The 21,838-nt window shown below is 33.1% G+C and overlaps 2 pseudogenes; both read right to left on the reverse strand.

Annotated features, from left to right (window-relative positions):
- Window positions 1-17,417: 17,417 nt before the first annotated feature.
- On the reverse strand, window positions 17,418-18,273 carry LOC120120278 (annotated as a pseudogene).
- A 1,721-nt stretch (window positions 18,274-19,994) lies between these two features.
- On the reverse strand, window positions 19,995-21,628 carry LOC120120279 (annotated as a pseudogene).
- Window positions 21,629-21,838: the final 210 nt, after the last annotated feature.

Genomic DNA, 21,838 nt, shown 5'->3' on the forward strand with positions numbered 1-21,838 from the left:
AATGTATCATATATTGTTGAAGGAATCAAAGTTCCACGCCCCATGCTATCTGATTATACCAAGATGGTGGTGAGCCAAATTTTGGGAAGACAAAGATTGGAAAAGGATTGGGTAGGAATCTACAAGAAATGGTACGACCCGTAGCCATTGAATAGAAAAGAGACCATTTCAGGCTCGGTTTCAAGCCCACAATTCAACAACATGGCCAGGAATTGAGAAAAAGGGATGAATCAAGAAAGACTATAATGAAAGGTGAGGATATCGTATGTCCTTCCCTCCTATAAAGAGTTCTTTCAAATTCGGATAGGTGTATGATATGGAGCAGCAACTGACTGATGCTATCAAGATCAGTAAGTTAATGAAAAAGCAGAATATGATGGGTGAGGCTTTAGATGGAATATCTGTCAATATGATTACCGGGAGTAACCAACCTGGAAAATTTAGCTGGAATCCGTCCTTGTTTCCCTGGTGAAGAACTCAATAAATGGACTGTAGAGGACCTCCCGTAGCTTTTAGGTTTAATTCAAAGTAATGCTCAATGATAACTTTTGTTAATACTCAAAAGTATCAAAAGAAACTTTTTGTAAAGAATCAATGTTATCATAACTGATTAATGAAAGATGTTTTTCTTATTTCTCAAATGAAAATCATTTTCATTCTTTGCATTTTTGCATCGTGTTCTTTGCATCATATTCTTTATTTTATATTCTTTATCTTTCATATTCATATTCCAATACATCTAGACAAATTTTATGTAGATGTCACAATTATACTAGCATGAATATTCTTGAATTCAGTCACAAAATAGATTTTGAGTGATCTTTGTGTCTGGAAGAAGTCAATGAGTGCGATGGTGAGGTAGATTGTGATGTTCCTAACAAATTATTAGGGGTGATGGAAAAAGAAGAGAAACAAATTCTACCCCGCAAGGAAGAAACCGAGCTGGTGAATTTGGGAACAACATAAATAAGGAGAGAGATATAAATTGGCACTACTCTGTCTACAGGATTAAGCCAATAATTGATAATTTGCTCCAAGAGTTCAAGGACGTCTTTGCATGGTCATGCTAAGATATGTCTGGGTTAAGTACATATAGTAGTCCATAAGCTGCCAATTAGACCAAAATGCAAGCCAGTTGAGCAGAAACTCATGAGAATGAGGCCAGAGATGTTATTAAAGATCAAAGAGGAAGTGAAGAAATAGATTGATCCAGGTTTCCTTCAAGAGGAAAGTATCCTGAATGGGTAGCCAATATCGTCCCTGTACCTAAGAAATATGGGGAAGTCTGCATGTGCATGGATTATTGATACCTTAATAGGGCTAGTTCAAAAGGCAATTTTCCCTTGCCTCCTATAGATACTCTGGTAGACAAAACTGCTGGGAATTCATGGTTTCCCTTCATGGATGGCTTCTCAAGATATAATCAGATCAGAATGAATCATGAAAACAAGGAAAAATGACCTTTATAACTATAGGGTACCTTTTGCTATAAAGTGATGTCGTTCGGGTTGAAAAATGTTGGGGTAACCTATCAAATAACCATTATGACTCTCTTCTATGATATGATGTATAAAGAAAATAAAGTATACGTGGATGAAATGATTGCAAAGTCCTGAACCAAAGAACAACATATACATAACCTAAAAAAACTCTTCAAAATGATGAGAAAATACCAATTAAAGTTCAATCCAACCAAATGCACATTCGAGGTAAAATAAGGCAAATTACTAGGCTTTGTGGTGAGTCATAAAGGAATCGAGATCTATCTAGATAAAGTTAAAGTGATTCAAGATTTTTCAATACCTTGCACGCATAAAGAAGTTCGAGGGTTCCTTGGAAGACTAAACTATATATCTTGGTTCATTTCCCAGCTGACCAATAAATGTGATCCGGTATTCAGATTCTCATAAAGAATAACCCTGAGGTTTGGAACGAAGAATACCAAGACTTTAGAGGTTATCAAGAAACCTATCCAATGCTCCAATCCTAGTAGCACTAGTGCCTGGCAGACCGTTAATTATTTACTTAACAGTTTTTGAAAATTCAATGGGGTGTGTGTTGGGGCAACATAACGATTCAGGGAAAAAGGAGAGAGTCATTTATTACATGAGTAAGAAATTCACCGATTGCGAGACTCGATACCACCAATTCAAAAGTTGTGTTGTGCTTTAGTTTGGGCAACATGAAGGCTTAGATAATGCATATTATACCATACCACGTGGTTAATATCGAGGATGGATCCACTAAAATTCCTGATGGAATCTCCTGCCTTAACTAGTAGAATGGCTAGGTGGCAGATGTGTTATTTGAATTTGATATTATATATATGAGCCAAAAAGTAATAAATGGGAATGATATAGCCGACTTTCTTATGAATCGTACCTCAGAAGATTACGAGTCTCTGAACTTCAACTTCCCATAAGAGGATTTGATGTGCATCTCAACTGAAGAAGAAAGTGGCATGGACGACAAATCCATGAAATTATACTTTGATGGAGCCTAACGCTTTGGGGAAATTGGGGTAGTGTTGATTTCCCCATAAGAAATCTATTATTTTTTTACGAGTAGATTATAATTCTTTTACACCAACAACATGACAGAATATGAAGCATATGTTATGGGGTTAAAAGCAGCCATTGAGAGAAAAGTTAAAACACTTAAAGTATATAGATTCCTCATTATTAGGTAGAGGTGTGCAAAACTACCTGACCCGCCAACCCATCGACCCGGATAAAAAAAAATCCGGGTAATTTTCTGAAAAAAAAATTACCAAGGCTGGGTCGGGTACCCGACCCGACACTTTTCGGGTCGGGCCTGGGTCACAAAATTGATTTTTTCCGGGTACCCGGTTACCCGAATACCCGATTAAGTTTTTTTTAATATATTAACTCAGCAGCAGCGGTAGCAGTTTTACTCGGCACTCAAACTATGGTGGTTCATATACATCCATTTGTGGAGCACCCACGTGATTAATCTCATGTTGTTTATTTGAAAACTGGGTTGTATTGTTTTAACCATGCAGGTTTACATAGTTTATTTAGGGATCAACCATTTTCATGACCCCATCCTAACTTCCGAGTTTCATATTAAAGTTCTCTCTGATGTGTTTTCCAGGTTTTTTTACCATATCTTATATAGTAAACATGTCTTTTGACTCTAAAATTTCCTACCTAACTTAAGTTTCTTTCAGTGAAGAAGATGCCAAGCAGTCAATCCTCTATAGCTACAGAAATAGTTTCTCGGGTTTTTCAGCAAAGCTCAGTTCATCTCAAGCAAATGCCTTAGCTAGAAAGTAGCTACCTTTTCTAATATATATATATATATATATATTATATATATATATATATATGTAAAGCTTGCTAGTTCCTGAAGTAAATTTCTAAGTAAGAAATGTTTTGATGAATAGAAAATATTGCAGCTGAGGTACTCCCAACATGAGAACAATTAATGGAAACGAAAGGTGTTGGCAACACTGATCACCGATTGGTCGAGGCTGGTTGGTCCAACCATTAGTTATCCTAGAGTATCCATTTCATCTTTTCTTTGAGTGAACCAAATGATTAACAAAATATTATTATCTATTCAATTTTTGTTGGATTATGTATTATTTTATGAGGATGTTATATAAATGTTGTGAATCTCATGTACTTTCTGTAAATGTACAAGTATAAATTATTTATCTATAAAAAAAACTTTGAAAAAAAAATCCGGGTATCCGGGTACCCGACATACGGGTACCCGGAACATCCAGGTCAGGATACGAGCAGAAAAATCACCGACCCAGATTTGCACACCCCTATTATTAGGGTACCATCTAAGGGGAAATGGGAAACAATGACCCAAATTAATTGAATATCGAAATTTGGACATGAAACTATTAAAAGAATTTGAAGATGTTACATTCATATATCTTTCCTTAGAGGACAACCAAATGGTCGATGCTCTGGCTACATTGGTTGCGATGTTAAGGAAAATATAAAAACAAACATGATACTAATAAAAATGCAAGTTTATGAAATCCCAACATTACTATCTCCTAGAAGAAGAAACGGATGGCCATCCATGGTACTATGATATCTTCCAGTATATGAGATACCAAACATATTCACCATAGGCATATGAAATTGACAAGAAAATAATCAAAAGAATGGCAGTTGAATACTTCCTCGATGGAGAAATCTTATAAAGAAGGGGTAGTGATCAGTATTGTTAAGGTGTGACTTTCAATGAAGCAAAAAGCATTATGGAAGAGGTGCATGGTGGAACATGCGGAACACATGCTAATGGTTTATGTATGGCCAGGAAATCATGAGATATGGGTAATATTGGGTCACGATACATACATATTATGTCGATTATGTAAGAAGATGCCACAAATGTCATATATATGCGGATAATTTAAGGCACCGCCTTCGCCACTACATGTTATGATCACACCTTGGTCGTTTTCTATGTGGGGTATGGACTTCATTGGGGCAATCACACCAAAGGCTTCAAATGGGCATTGCTTCATCTTAGTGGCAATTGATTATTTTAATGAGTGGGTAGAGGTTGCTTCCTATTCCAGTATCACAAGATCAACAGTTTACAAGTTCATAAGAGAGAGATAATTTGTCGATATGAGTTGCTAGAAAGGATCATCATAGATAATGTTACTAATCTGAATACAAGATGATGGATGAACTCTATGCGTAGTTTAAGATAAAACATGTCAACTCTGTAACCTACTACCCGAAAATGAATGGGGCAGTAGAAGCAGCAAACACATTAAGAGGGTCATATAAAGACTACCGAAACCTACAGAGATTGGCATGAGAAATTACCCTTTGCCTTATATGGATATAGGATGACTATGCAAACATCGATATGGGCAACCCATTTCTCTTTGGTTTATGGAATAGAGGCATACCCATTGAGGTTGAAATTCCATCACTTCGAGTCTTGAAAGAAGTAGAGTTATATGAAGCAGAATGTTCAATCTCGGGTTGACCAACTGAATCTTATTGAAGAAAAGAGACTGAAAGATACATGTCATGGACAAATGTACCAGAAAAGGATGATGCGAGCCCACGATAAGAAAGTTCGCTCAAGAATTTCGAGAGGGTGATCTAGTGTTTAAAAAGATCTTGCTTATTCATAAGGTTTTTTTTTGGGAAATGGGTTCCTAATTAGGAAGGGTCATATGTTGTCAAAAGGCATTTTCTGGAGGAGCATTGATTTTGGCATAGATGGATGCAGAAATACTGAGGAACCCAATAAATTCAAACTCTGTCAAGATATATTACACTTAGAAAAAATGAAAAAAGAAAAACTAAAAAAGAAAAGAAGAAAAAAAACAAAAATGATGAAAAAAGGGAAAATGAAAAGGAGGGTTCAAGATGAAAATCCGCAAAGGGTATTGAAACCAAATGAATATTTGAATTGAAAACCTGAATAGACGACTTAAATGCATTTTTATATTGAGGCATCTAGTAAAAACCCTCTCAAAAGTATGGTAGTTCGTGAGAGACTTCACATCTACAGACAACTTCGCGACATTGAGATCTTTTAGACAGATGATCACCTAGAGGTGTCAAATTAATTGATTCAAGACACTTGTGCTAGAATTCATGGGGACATATGTTTTTTGTTTCTAGAATCTCTGCTCAATTCTTTCTATTGCCATGACTTTGTGTAAAAACCTATATTTTATCAATAAATTTCATGATTATCACTTCTAGCTTCAGATCATTAATTTCTTCATGTCACAAACAGACTACATAAATCATTTTAAAATGAGTGATTTCTCGGTATTACTTTGAATTAACCTATAAAAGGATGGGAATCAAAGACAGCCACCATGTCGATATTCACACTCATAGAAGCAAGTGGTTGACAGAAGTTGACACGAGAGATGTCACTAACCTGAATGACAAAATGAATGAAATGACAATAACACAGTTTGTTCCAAGGCATTTTTCGATCGCTCCCAAGTAGAATCACGCATAGAATATTAAGAAATCCATCTTGATTTTAGAAGTGAAGAAAGCCAGGATCACGGATCAGGAAAAGACCCAACAAAGACGAGGATTCAAAAAAGATAGAAAAAACAAGATTTACGCGACCATAGAGCTTGAAACACACATCATGCATGCATATTTAGGTATTGCAAGAGTAGGAGCATACACATGCATTTAAATATCTGACAGGAATTCAAAGAGTCAACAAAGGTTTCATTTCAAGATTTTTCTTTTAAAATATAAGAAGAACTTGGGCTCATTCATCACATAAGGAGTTGGATTGTCATCATCACTTTGTTTAAATCCATCACAGAAGGAGGTGGATCAACATTTTCAATAAAGAAGTGTAATACAACAAAATTTTGGTTAGTGACCAAAATATAAATTTTAAAAGTTTGATGGCCAAAATTAAAAATTGGAAAAATTTTAAGGACTAAGTGGAAATTTTTCCCAAAAAGAATTTTTATTCCATAAATGAATTTGGTTAAGTGACCAAATGTAAATTTTAAAAGTTATGTTACCAAATTATAACTTTAGAAAAGTTAGGGACTAAGGTGTAATTTAAAAAAATTGTAATTCGTCCATGGAATGAAGTTTTAGTGAGAATCAGATTTTGTACGAATTTGGTATTCAAAGCTACAAAGTGATAAGTTCCGTAAGAAATCAGTAAATTAATCGAATAGAAATTTCGAGAAAAAAAATTGAAGGATGATAAATTAGGATTAAAAATATTATTTTCACATTTTAAAAACGATGGAAATAATATAAACCATTGGATTTGAAGATTTAATTTCATGTTTAATTTGGATTGTTTGATTAAAGTGGCTGAATTGTAATTGGGAAATTACAAGGGTAAAACGGTAAAGTGGGAAATATTTTGTTCATCTTTGACTTTGGAAGATGATAAGGTTTATTTGGCTTGGTATTAAGGTAAATATCAAGTTCATTAAAGGTAAATTAGGAAAGATATTTTAATTTTAAGGGTAAATTGGTAATTTAACATTTAATGAATTTTTAATTCATTATTTTATAAAGACATATGAAGAATTGTCAAAGGAAATTCTTCATCTTCATCATCACCTGTCGTGACCTATCCCAAAGGTAAGAAAAAAATTTCTTTTCCATTTTTAAGCAATTTTCTTTGGATTCGGGTTATGCCGTAAATTAGAAAATTATTCTACGCGAAAAACGCTATCATTTGGTACCAATATGCTTGGTAATCTTGCTTGATTTCAAATTACCCAAATATGGAGGTTTGTTCACACTATGGTTTTTTAAATTGATGATGAATCTTGATGTTTTGAGGTTGTAGATTCATTTTCAAGCTTGATTTATGATTAAAACTTGTTAAATCTTCCTAGAAATTATTCTTTAAAATTCGACATTGCTCTTAAAGGATAAGGAAAATTGTGTAAAAATTATGAAGGGATGGAAATGATGTAGGAGTATTCTACAAGCTTTAAAAAAATTTAGGGATCATTTTGTAATTTTTGAAAAGTTGGGGGACCAATTCGACAATTTTGGAAATTTGTGAATGATTGTGTAATTGCCTAATAGTTGATGTACTATGCTGGAAATGTCTGTTTTTTAATTTAATTGAGTGTTTAGATGTGAAATATGATAATTTTTGGAAATTTGGAAAGTTTGGTGTTTTAAACGAAATATTCAAATAGTTTGGAGTTCTTATTTGTAATTATACCTTTGTATATGTACTTGGGTGGTAATTATTTCAATGCTGGAATTTGGTACTGAAACTTTGAGTGGTAAAATGGAAAATGACCATTTTATATAAGTTGTAAAAGTTGGTGCAAAAATTAAAAGGATTAATACGTGTTAAAATATTTGGTAGTGAATAAGTTTTAAGTATGAAAATGGATTAAATGGATTTGAATGGTCAATTGGAAATGTTAAGGTCGACATCTATGTTGTGACATGGAAATTGTATTGAATAAGCCTGGAGAAATTTGTTAGGAATTTATTTTTCAAAGTATGCCTATGTTAGTAAGATTCTAACATTTGGTTTGAAATTGTATATATTTGGTAATGGTGTTGATTTAGAGATTGAGTGCTTGAAAACAAGATCAATATTATATAAGCTAAGGAGAAGCTTAAGGATGAAATGGAAAATTACAAGGACGATTGCGAGCTAAGGACACCAGGTGAGTGTAAATTTATTTTGTACTTATGTTATCAAACAAACATTGGCTTGTGATGAGCTAGTGACGGAGTTACTATGGTAAGAAGTGACTCCTAAAATGTTATTTGATTTGTGATGCATGCATATATGTGCATTTGGTGAGCTAATAGAATAGTGAACAAGTTGAAAATGCAAATTGGTGAAACCTGTTTAGAATTTATGTTCTAGATAGTAAGTTAGAAATTGCCATAAATTCTACAAAATGATTAAGGATGATTTTATATTGTTTGATTCTTATATCAGTCTAGTTTTGTTTAGCACAAACTGAAACTGATTTAATGTATATACAAAAAGATATGAATTTTTAACCGAGGAAAGGTCAGAAAAACGGGGCAGCAGAATTCTGCACAAAACAGATTATGTCGGTAAACTTTGAAAATTTACCATAAATTGTACAAAATGAACTAGAAGGATTTCTTTATATGAATATTCATTTGAGTCTAGTTTCCAGTGGTATAAATGGAATAATTTTTAAATATGTATATTAATACAAAATAATATTTCTGTAGAGATAGTGCAAACTGCCAGGATATGAAATTAGACAAATTTTGGGAGTTAACCAAATTAGAAGCAAAGGATCAAGTTAAAGCTTAGTGAGGCTTATATTTGACTTGTATATAATGTCAAAATGAGTTCAATGCTGCATAACATTATACATGAATGTTTTATGTAGCAATGGGAAGGACTTGCGGTAAGTCTACCTTGTTTATGTTGACATGCTAATTATTTCATTTATTATATTTGACATATTCTAAATATGGCTAAGGTTGAATAAAATGCATTGATCACTGATTGTTACATATGATGTTATCATGAACATATATGATATTTATTATGAATGATATTTCGTGTATGAACTGCAAATGTTAAATGATATTGATATACTTTGCCATGGATGGATCAATAAAAATAGACTACATGCCCAAGAATGCTATTGAGGATCAGTGGTATTAATGGCATGACATAGAGTCTAGAAGCTACATATGGTAGCACTAGAGTGTCTAGAGAAGGCACATAGTGCAGGCCTCAAAATTTCTAGTGAATACACGGTACAAAACACTATGGTGCACAAGGTTGGGTAAAGCCCGACCTCGGCACTACAGTGCAATATTAGGTAAGCAAAGCTCGACCTCATCACTACGGTGCTATATTTGACTCCTATTGGGTTCTCATATAGTTATACTTTGGGTATGGTTTATTGGTTATGAATGATAAACAAGAAATAAACTTATAAGCTTATGGATAAATGACAAGTATATTGGTAAGAACTTGATATCTGGTTATATCATGTTAATAAATGGTAACATGGGTGGAATATAGGTAAGTGATCATATGACATTGAACATGGTTATTCATTTAAATTATGTTGCATTGTTTTAAATTTATATGTTACCTCACTAAGTGTAACTTAGCGAGTGATGATTTTCACGCTTAGGAAAAAGGAAGAAGAGGAGTAAGGAGCTGAGTTTGGCATTAATCACAAGGAAATATTTATATGTAACAATGATGACATCCTACTGTGTTATAAAATTCTTAGCTGACATGTATACGAAATGAAAGTTTGAAATTTCTTAATATAGTTAGTATTAAATTAATTTGGGTTTTAAATCAAACTTGGTGGACAGTCATATTTCTTTTATGAAACAAATATAATTGTCTATCACTGCTTGAAACTAGTTTGTTTGAATGAAACAAATTTTACTCAAGTTAAATAAAGAAAAGTTTTGAATCTTGATGTGACATCTGTAACTCTTATTGGTTCGCATACGGTTATGATGTATATTGGTATCAAGCTACATGTTCAGTCGATTCTAGATTAAACCGAGCTTATTTTGTTAAAAGTGTATATATGCCACTAGGATATCATTGTTACCGATTTGGGATTATAAGGTTTGATTGATGACTCTCTTTACTTATAAAGGTGAATAAATATAGTGTATGAAAAAGATGTATGTATTCAAGGGCTGAAGAACATGATTGAGTAGGAGGTTCAATTAATCTAATAGTAATAGTAATGATGTTAATCATCATTCTTTTGTTTAGTCTAATAAGATAATGTATTGGCATAATAGAAGTGCCAAGGTTTGATTAAAGAAAACCCTTATTTATGCGTAAGAATAATATCGATTGAAAGAATGAAACATTCTGATGAACTGATCCTAAGTGATATTGTGTGACTATCCCTTCAGGCCAGAGTGCGAGGTGATTCATATTTGTAGACAATAATTGTTTTCCCCAACGAAGAGTTTGTAACGAGAAGAACTCGCAACTCGACAAACAGTGATCACTTGAAAAATGGTATTTGTGTCTTTGCTCTATTCCAGTTCCATTGCAATGAGCAAAAAGGGGTAGCTGTAATCACCATTTTTCAACCGTTAATTATCATTATTATTATTATTATTATTACAAATAAATAAAATAGTATTATACCCAACACCCAAAATCAGTCCCAATTACAAACCCAAACCCGGGCTCAAACTAAAAAAACCCTAGACCAATACCTAACAACCTAAACTAACCCTAACCTTAACCCTAATATCTTCAATTGTCACTGTCGCCGCCAAGATAGTTCCCACAGTCGTCGAACAAGCCTGTCTCGTATCCAGCTGCGTCGATCATCGCCGCCGTCAAGCCTAGCCAAACCAAATCTCATCAGAGATCTCAACAAAGCCCAAAAAATCTGATGCATTAAAAATTAAATCATCACAAACAGTGATGGTCAGAGGAGCAAGTGGGGATTAGATTTTTTTATAATTTTTTTTGTAAAGTTTCGGGTATAAAAACCCAAAAATCAAAAGTGAAAAAAATGATTCCCTCATTTTCGGAAAGTAATACCAAGCAAAAAAAAATTCAAGGTGGTTTTTCTTTCTTTCTTTTCAATTTTTTTATTTTTATACGATTCGAAAAAACTAGTAAGAGAAGGGGTAAAATGGGTTACCTAGAGGGGGAGAGAGCTTTTCCTTGGGGGACTCAATTTGTCGAGGAAGTCGCCGGTGAGAGTAGTCGAAGAGTTGGGTCTTGCATGAAGGTTTTGGGGTCGTTTTAGGTTTTGTTTAGGGGCTAGGTGAGTATATCGGAGTGAGTAGGGTCATTTGAAGTTCGGTTTAGGAATTTCGACTACCGTGTGTGGTGGTTGGAGTGGCGGTCTGGATAGAGTTAAGGAGGCCGACGATGTTACCCGGCGATAGAAAGTGAATAAGAGTTGAGAGAATTTTTTTAGGTTAAAAATGAAAAAAAATGATTAAAGTGTGTTTTATGATGGTAGTTTAGGGATTAATTTGGTTTAGGTCCCCAGAAAGTAGTTGTGTTTTTGCATCTTGGTCACTTGCAAGGACTGTTTTGATTTTATTTTAATTTTGTTGAACTGGTCTTGTAATTTTCGCATTTTCATTTAATAAAGCATTTTAGGCTTATATAAAAACGGACAATCATGCTTTAGTCTCCCTAGTTTAAGCTCGTTTTTGCATTTAGGTCACTAATATGTTTTTTTATTTGTTTTGATTTAGTTATTTAATTTCGGTTTATTTTAATTTGATCCTTGATTATAGTATTTATGTTTTATTTTAATTTTGATCCTCAATTTGTGATGTCCATTACATTCTAGTCCTTATGCTTTTATTGCATTTCACCTTGTATTATAATTTTTTTCTCAAGTTTAATTTGTTTTTTTTATATTTGAATTTGCAAGACTAGTGTTTCTTTTCTATTTAATTTAATTAGTTGGTTTATTTTATTTCTTCTTTCATTTAATTTGTCCCATTGTTTTTTTTTACTTTCATTTAAATTGGTATGATTAATAGGTATTTCTAGTTTTTTTATTTAATTACTTTTTTTAGAAATTGTTCTTAGATTAGGATCTTCTAATACAAAATTTGATTTAGTAATTAGGATTTTATCGTAGTTTTAATTAGGGATCAATTCGATTTGAATTTTTGCATAAAATGTCCGATTACTCGAGTTGATTGTTCGAATCCCTAAATTGTTAATCATTAACTAATTTTAAAGCCTATTTAGTTTAATCCCTTAATTTTAATAATTAACTAGGTCATTTATTAGAGCCATTATTTATTGGTTAATCTTTAGCTTTAGTGTGGTAGATTTAGTCGTTTTGCTTGAGTTTATTCATACTTAAACCCCTAAACTTTAGGTTTTTACATTTAGGTTTCTGAACTTTATCTTCCTTACATATTAGTCCTTGAACTTTAATTAGAATTTTTTAAATAATTGATTAGGTTAACAATTAGAGCCTACACCTCAGGTTTAATTTCATCATAGTCCTTTAATTAGAGGATGATTCGATTCGAGTTTCCGTAAGAAAATGTATGCTTACTCAAATCAATTATCTGATCCAATAATTGGTTAATAAAATTAATTAGGTAATATTAGAGCATCCATGTCTAGGTTTAGTCCTCTAAGTTCTTTAAATAACATAATTTGACATTGTAGGTTAGGGGAAGCCTTAATTAATTACCTAGTATAATTAGGTTGGCATAATTGATTATTTGATTGCATCCTGATTTGACAACTAAGGCAATGATGATATACCAAGGAATTAATGGTATATCTCCTGCAAATATGCTCAGGAGATGACTACTAGTGATTCTCCAAGTAGGTCAACATCATTTTCAAAGATGCATCATGATTTCTTAAAATCAAGGCAATGTCCGGTTATTAGGCATAATAGTTGATCTCCCGCATTCATGCTAGGGGCGAACACTATTGGCTTAAATTAATGAACATCCTTTTCAACTATGCATTTGTAGTGAATTTTCGATTAAATAAAGTTCGAACTCAAAATTTTCAATTTTAAATATAGGGTAATCAACTAGGTATCAAATTTTTAGTGTTGTGGGGGGTGTTAATCCTACCCCACGCGTAACTGACTCTCGAACCCATTTTTTAATTTTCACAAACCTTTAAACTTGGTATTTTTATAAAAAAAATATTAAAATTACTCAGTTTTTATGATGTCCCGATCGCACCTGAAAATAATTGGTGGCGACTCCTTACATTTCAAAAATCTTTTCAAAGAAAAACCCCTAAATCGTACTAGTTTTTTTTCACCCGGGTGAAAAACGGTGTCGACATGTTATTGTATTATCACGATACTATAATGACCATAATAACCTTAATTATATCATGATATCTCATGGTGGGTGGGACGACTTGGACCATGTCAGCAACAAATAAGTATGTTCCCTTCCCATTTTTTTTGATACTTTTACTACACGTTAACCTTGAGAAGTCAAATAATGAAGAAATTATTGCTCAATTTTATCTTTATATTTTTTAATTCAATTAAATGTTAATAATTGGAACTCCAATTATGTAATCAAACATAGACAAACGACGACGTGATTGTCATTAACGTTTTGGGAATCATGAAAGCTTTATTTTCCTCAAATTTTCTGTTCGTAGGACCCATGTAACAGAGAGCCAAGGTCATGATTTCGTTGTAATAAGTCGAGAAAACATAAAAGATGTAGGTAGACATAAAAGAAAGAAAGTGATTGATTTTGATATCATTAAGACAACTTAGCAATGTCCTGTTTTTGGTTGCACACTGAACATCTTTCCCCATGATTTCAAAAACAAGCTCACAAGAAACGAGGCTCAAAATGCTGAGCCTTTAATTCTTGAAGAATCAAATAACTCTTAAGTTGAAGGAAAGCTGCTTTAATTTCTTAAGCTGCTTTATTATCAGTTATTGATCCAGAAATAAAAGTTCCTCTTATCAATTATTTGAACTAATAAAAGGTTAACTACAATAGGTTCCATCTACAAATAAGGTTCCTCTTATCAAAATTGTTTCAATAGGGGGAGAATGATACAAGTTCAAATAAAACTCTAGAGGTTTAGCTTATTTTATGATTGTTTATCAAGAGATTTAGATAAATTATAATCAAATTTATTATTTTTGTATTGCAATCATATTTTAGGCAAAAATTGTATTATTATTTTATTATTCCTACTTGTAGTTATTTTTTTTAGGATATATAAAGATATTTTCAGCCTTAATATAATGAAGATTCGAGTTTAATAAATTTTAGGCCGTGAGCCTTTTTTCTTTTCAAAGTTGATTGAACCATCTTGTTATTTAATATTATGCATGTTATTAAGTGCAATTATCATCAAGTGTGGTAGAAAGCCACCCAGTATATTATTGTTGCTAATCACAAGTTGATTAGAATGAACATAGAATAAATTATCATCTTGTGAATTTACTAAACTTGAAGAATTAAGATTTTCTTAGAACTTTGATTCCATAAATTATCATTTATATTGTTGATTTACTTTCATACTGATAAAAGGATTTCACATAAAGAGAAATCTAATAGAAAAATAAAATCAGGTGAAATTTGAAAACTTTAAATTAGAAGTGAGTGAAAGAGGGAGTTCGGTTCGATCCAGTCACCAAATAAGGAAGAGAAATAGAATCAGGTTTGTTTTCGTTGTCTTAATTTCATATCCCTGTTTGATTTTTTTTTCTTCCGGAATTGACCTGTGAGAAAAAAAAATATCAGTAACAACACAACACAAAGTTTTAAAAAAAAAACATTGAGACAGATGCAAAATCACGGATACAAGTCCTACCAGAGTAAGTTAATATTGCTTTTAAGGGTGATTTTAGATTATTTAATTTAAAATTTGACATTCTTTTATAAATTTCCCAAGTCCATATCACAATAGTTAGACGTATTATTACCACAATTTTATCAAATTAATTGGGCAATTTCTTAGTTTAGCCCGAATTGTTTCAACACCTACAAATATATCCAGCAAAAGATTCTTGACACTCTGATGAGATAATAATGGAGGAAAACGATAGTATCCCGATGCTCTGTATGGACCAAGGATAATTCTACAATCGTAGCAGAGACATCTCCACTCTTTTTTTGTCAATCGTTAGAGAGATTGTCGTATAGTACCTTTAGTTAGGGTGGAGATATCTCCACGCTCTAGGCCAAAGAAAAGACAACTCGACACCCTTAGAGAAGTCCAACATATGGACAAATGCATATCCTTGATGGAAACAATGAGAGAATTCCTCTTACTAGGAAAAATGTATCTCAACACTCATAATAGCAATAGAACTCCTATTATTAAGCGAGGACATCTTGACGTTCTTTGGAGGATTTTTTAAGATGTAGAAACTAGGATATAACTGGACAATCTCAATGAATATCACAAAAAAAATATCTCGACGTTGTCAAGATAGAGGTATCTCATGTTTTGCGAGTAGTATAGAAATACTCTTATTGTTAAAACGGGGCATGGGTTTATGGTTGAAAATGCCATTAAATTTCGCAGGAAGAAAAGGATGCCTAGAAGAATTATTGAAGAATGCTAGTAAAGTTAGCATAGACATGTTTGCAGCACTAGAATTTCTTGAAGAATAAAGGGTTGGCAAGTGCATAATACAAATATAGTTTGTCCATATGTATGTAATGCTTTGAATAATAGAGAAACAATTAAATATTTGGAAACGAAAAGGCCCTATCAATGGAATGAACAATCCAAAGCATAGTATATGGAACATCTATGCATGTAAAGCCTGTCCACATCAGTAGTTGGTTGGCCCGGACAGTTTCATGCTTCATTTTATTTTATGTGTTCAGACCCTTGACGTACATCAAACTACCATTTACTTGCCATATAAATTATACAATATTATAAGTATAATATATAAAAAATCAATAAATTAATTTTGAATATTAATAAATAAAACCATTTAGTACTTTTTTTTTAATTTTTTTCAGCGTTTTATATTTCCATTAAAAAGATTGAATCAACTAGGTAATCCAATCCACATAGTTTTAGCATAAATTAAGTAGGGGTTTGATCGAAGCAGAAAAGTTCACACGCAAGCGTCTAAGAAAGGAACCTGGAAACCGTTGGTATTTTATTGACCAAAACGTCCTTGTAATTATTGGTAATTAAATCTTGATTCTTTCTGGAATCAACAAAGCAAAGCAATGGAACCCGAAATGCATTAATAATTCTGACTGATTCTTCTATAACGATAGGATATGGCTGATGGCAGCTTGCGTTTTCCCCCATTATCTCTCGTTCATCTGAGGCAGATAAACAATTTAAATCAATAATCTTTTTATGAGCAGAAATTTAAGGGATCTTGCTGTTTTTACTCACCCGGGTAAAAGAAATATAAACCTAATTTCCAGCGAGGTTATTTGAGTCGATGCACGTTAGATTTTCTGGTTAATGTTCCTATCATTCTTCAAGCTGGAACAGAGAATAAAATCCATAAAATAGTAGTTTTAAGGCTGAAGTAGGCATTTAGTCACACTATTGTGTAGTTTAGTTTGGTCTTCTAACTTTTTTTTCAAAATTCATTTAATTTATGTTTTGGTCTCATTTTGATCACTCCTCATTCTAAATTAATAGTGATATTGACATGTGTAATATCATTTCATCCTGATTTTCTTTAAAAAATGTCACATTCACATTTATTATTTTTTTAACATCAGATGATCAAATAAAATCCAAAGTAACATTAATTATGGTTTTGGAAGAGAAATGGCTAGATGATCGACACGAAATCATAAAAATAATTAATGACTAATATAATTTACCCTAATTTTTAAAGGACATGGTAATAATAGTTTACAGAAAAGGGTTGATAATAAGAAAACAGAACATGTTATCAGAATTGAACACATTTGGTACTTGCAGAGAGGCCAGGGCCAGTGTCTGGTCCACAAGCTACCCAACCAATCCCGGAAAAAAAATGCTTTAGTGTTTTGTTCTGACATGGGATTACACTGGAAGTGAAACTTGGTTCAAACTCGCTATCCGAACCTCAACAATGGCACTAATAGCCAATACCAGAACAAAAACTTGGAAGTTTTAAAAAAAAGAACTTAGAGAGGACAAAAGAACAAAAACACTTGTTGTAGGTTTAAGTGTTGAGTTTCAGCACTAAAAAGATTGAAGCTTGTTGTAATAATTTTCAGTAATTTTTAAGTGTTTGAGACAAACAAAAAGTTGCGGAGATTCAAGAAATGGAGGTGGGTCAGAAACAATGAAGAATAGAAAGAATAACAAACATTCATGATTACTATGAATGCAGAATATTAGAAACGACAGTAAAAAAGTGCATAAAAACATTCAGATCCACGTGATTTCGATCCCATAACAGCTACGCATATGAACCACACTGAACTCATCATCTTCCAATGGAGCTGGCAAATTTAGATCTATCAAATTGTTGTCAAATTTGTCTGAATTGCAGCAGCAAGCAAATGGGACCTTTTGTGGCCGCCGATGCTTGTCCTGAACCGACACTCTATAGCACAATGGGCACTCGAATATCCTGCTGTCGTCAGAGCAAAGCCTTTATGTTCATCCAATGTAATAAGATCGAAACGTTTTCTGACATTTCTCACATCGAATCTTATCTTGCTCGACTCCTGAACGGGTTTTTGTTCCACGTTTTTGCTTTTCCAAACGTCTCTTGACAGCATCATAAGACTCAAAGCAACATGCTGTTCAGGTGAAGTATCAGAAACTGAACTCACCGGTTCTGGCTCAGTCGGTGACTCGACCAAACTGGGTTTCCTCAACAGCTCTGCTTTCTTGATTTCATCTGTTGTTGTTGTGTTAGTACCCAGCTTTCGATATCTCTTGGATCGTCTCCGAGTTGGGTTTCTTGACTCGGTCTCACTTTCTATATATTGAACAACGGACCGGAATCGACTGCAAACGAGAATTCAGGATCTGCAAACCTGAGACTCTTCTTGGGATTCTCTCTCAACCCGTAAACCAAGCACTTCTCTTCAAGAACTCTGATTTTCTCTTCTCGAGGTTCTTGCTCTTGACCTGTTGAAGACGATGATGAAGAATATGAGTCAGTGCTGTCACCGTGTTGGTGCTGGTGAGTCGTCGTCTTTTGAGGCAGTGGATGAATGGCTAAGTGACCTTTCATGTGACCTCCTAAAGCTCTGCCATTAGAGAATGTTCGAGCACAGAGCTTGCATTTGTGCTTCCCCATTGTCACAGAACTGAAGCAAAGCAAAGATCAAAGTATCCTTTTTTTTCTCTAACCAAAAAGCACGAGAAAACAATAAAAAGAAAAGATTGGGAATTTAAAAGTAGGTGATGATCATTCCTCCACCAAAAAGACACACAATCCAACCAAAAATTATGATTTTTAATTATTTATAAAATATTTTAAATAAACTAAAATATTTGTATGATAATAATGAAATATAAAAAAATAATGATGGTGTGGTTTATTCACTCAAATATCTATTTTGTTTTATAAAACTCCTTAATTTGTTAATATTATTATTTTAAAAAAATAGATTGAATTTATAATAATAATGTTGAGTCTTAAAATGGACGTTTATATATATATATAACTCATATTAATATATTTTCATTTAATATTGAAGGTTAATCTTATTTTTTAAAAATTATTTAAAACACAATTTAATGAAATGTATTATTATATAATCTTAAATTTAGTCATCTAGACATATATTTTACATTTTTATCAAATGAATCAAACTTAGAATTAATAGTCTAGTATGTCAAGTAATCTTACATTCCTATAATCATATTCATAGAGTTAATGTTATATTTGTGAACTAAACACCTCATAAAAGAATGAAAATAAAAATATTCTTAATAAATTATTATATTTCACACTACCAATGAAAAAATTCCAATTGTGATCTTAAAAGGGTTCATAAATTATTTTAAAAATAAATAATATAACACTTATCATTATTCTAAGATTGCTTATGATTTTTTGTTGCATATGTCAAAAAATATTCCTAACATTGATTAAATAATTATTTTGGTCTTTATTTTTCTTAACATCGTGACTCTCAATGTTTTATTTCAAACAAAAAGGTTCCTATACAGATGGAAATCGCAATTTAGCAAATGATTAATGCTCCAAAATAGAGTTTTTTACCCTAAAATAAAACATCGATGGTCAAAATGCTCCAAAAAAAAAAGAATAAAACTTAAAGTGACTATTTAGTCAAATTTTAGGGGTCTTTTGCCCTAAAAAAACATCGAAAGACAAAATACTTCAAAAAAGAATAAGAACTAAAATAATTGTTTTAACATACGTAGCTAATTTTAATATTATGTCAATTTTTTTTCCATAATTCATAAAAATCATTATCATGCAAGTTTAGCTTAGCCGTTAAACAAAGACAAGCCTTGGCGTGGGGTTGTCAGCCACGATATCACATTTTAAACAAGCACATACAATAGACAACATCACATTAGACTTTTTATCTTCTTCTTCCTTGATATTATTCTAATGGAATTAAAAAAATAAACAGTTGATAGATAATTTATAAATATATAATATAGTAGGAGGAGATTGTATCTTTTACTTTCAATAAACTAACCATCGAAAGAGGTAAAACGGTGACAAGTCTTAAACCCAATTAATGGAGCAAAGCAAATTAAGCATTAAGGGCAGACAAATGAGCAAAGAATCTTATCTATCAAATTGGGTGTGTTTTCTAGTTGTCTTGGTTACTTTCTTTCACTGATCTATGCTTCACATTGTCATTCATTTCATTGTTATAAACACGTTTCATTACCAATATCAACATGTTAGTGAAACTGTTGTACATTCACCATCATAAGTGCTTTATACAATGCCATTACTTCCTCTCACTTCTCTTTCCCAACCTATTCCTATTATCATCTCCAATATACAGTCTGAACTCAGAATACCAGGACTCTGCTTCTACATCAAGTTCTACAAAAAAGTACAAAAAACAGTAGAAATACAGGAACAACATCTTCTAGACAAGTTTCCCAGGAAGTTCATTTTTGTCTATCTTTAGATAAGAAGTAGATAGCGAGTTAACTTAATAGAGGCTTCTCTGGATCGAACTCGGTTACCAAGCCGTCCCTGACCGCGTAAACTTCTTTTCCTTTAGCCCATAGGACGAAGTAGAGGCCGGTGAACATGAGGAACATTCCACCAGGCTGCATGAATAGAGGGATTCATAGAATGTTGGAAACTTAGAATCAAATTGGTAAATCTGTATGCATGGTTTACCTTCCAATTGAAATGGTCTGTCCTAAAGTAAAAGAGAGGACTACTGTAATGACTGTTCCAATGGGGCAAAACATTGAGACCAGCACTGGTCCCTCTTCTTCATTGCCATCCGTTGAAGCTTACCATATTCCGCTCAACGCTCCTCCCTGCACATCCAAATATGAACGAATAGATGGTGAAGAAAATGGTGCATTACTGTTTCAAATCTTTCCATATGCATAATGCATTTGTGTTCTGTTTCTGTGTGCTACAACTTTATGTATAAAGCATGATAGATAATTTCAAGATCAAGATCAGGCTTGCATACCAGTAGAGAAAAGCCAAGTAGTTCCCAACCACTAACAAGGGGCCAACCCCATTCGAGATCATGATCTTTGAACAACTGCACTAGAGAAGTTATAATCACTCCGATCAAGGATGTTATCGCACACAACGACATCGGACAGGAAAATCACCCAGAGTTGTCGCCTGCAAAACATGATATCTCAGAGAACGAAAACACATTCAGCCTCCTAGTTTTGTTTTCCTTCCCCCCCCCCCCCAAAGAATACCTGCAATACTACATTGCTTGATAGAACCAGGACAGCTGCCATTAGGTACATGCAACCGATGATCTTATTTTTGTCGAAATGTCATTATAAACGTCTGTGAGATCCATCGTTGCATCTTCCGACGAGATGGTGCTCTGTATTACACTCATTATAATGGCCCCCAAGACACACAAGAATGTGCCTGCAATTTTTACTTTACTGTATAGGCAACTTAGAGCAACTTTTTCTAACCTGCATCAGCATTTCCAAAATTCATCATTGGATTTTATTGCCAATTTCATTACCTGCTGGTGAAGTTAGATCAATCCTTTGAGGAATAGGTTTTGGAACAAAGTTGTCCTTAAACAAGATTATCAATAACATGATTGAAAAATGGATTGTTAACATCATTTCTTAAGGTCTTTTAAGAAAGAGAATGTAAGCTTACCCTCCAAAGTATGGATGTGAATGACACCTTCAAGATGTTTTCCATGGAAAAGCAACTCCAGAAAGAAAGAAAGAAACTGAAAATGAATTACCTTTCAAAGTAAAAAGCAAAAGGAGAGAGAATAATGAAGGTGGCAAGGGTGAAGTAAACAATAAGGGGGAAAGGGCTAATGCCAAGGGACATAAGATAAGCAAGTAAAACCGAGTTCCCTGCATAAACAAACTGCACTCCTACCAATCCTCCTATTATTGCCACATCTTCAAGCAAAGCCCTTTTTATGCACACCACCATCTTACTTTCCTCCTCACTTTCTTTCCTTCCAAACAGGGAACAGAAAGAAGAAGAACCCCAAGAAAACTTACACATACCCAGCACCTTTCTTCTCTCCGTTTCTCTCATTTTTTGCTTTTTAAAATGTTTGTTTCTGATTCTAACGTCAAACCACTTGGAGTTTTTTCCCCCTTTCGTAAACAAATGAAAGTAATTTCGTTTTATTTCGTTTTTCTTGGTTATATGTCTCCCTCTCTCTTTCGGGATTTAACTAACATTGGGAGGCTTTCTCCAGATTTTTCGCAGGAGAATGGTAAGACAAGGGTCTCGGTTGTAAAA

The sequence above is a fragment of the Hibiscus syriacus genome, unplaced genomic scaffold (assembly GCF_006381635.1).
Source record: "Hibiscus syriacus cultivar Baekdansim isolate YM2019G1 unplaced genomic scaffold, ASM638163v2 tig00110336_pilon, whole genome shotgun sequence".
NCBI classification, from domain to species: Eukaryota; Viridiplantae; Streptophyta; class Magnoliopsida; order Malvales; family Malvaceae; genus Hibiscus; species Hibiscus syriacus.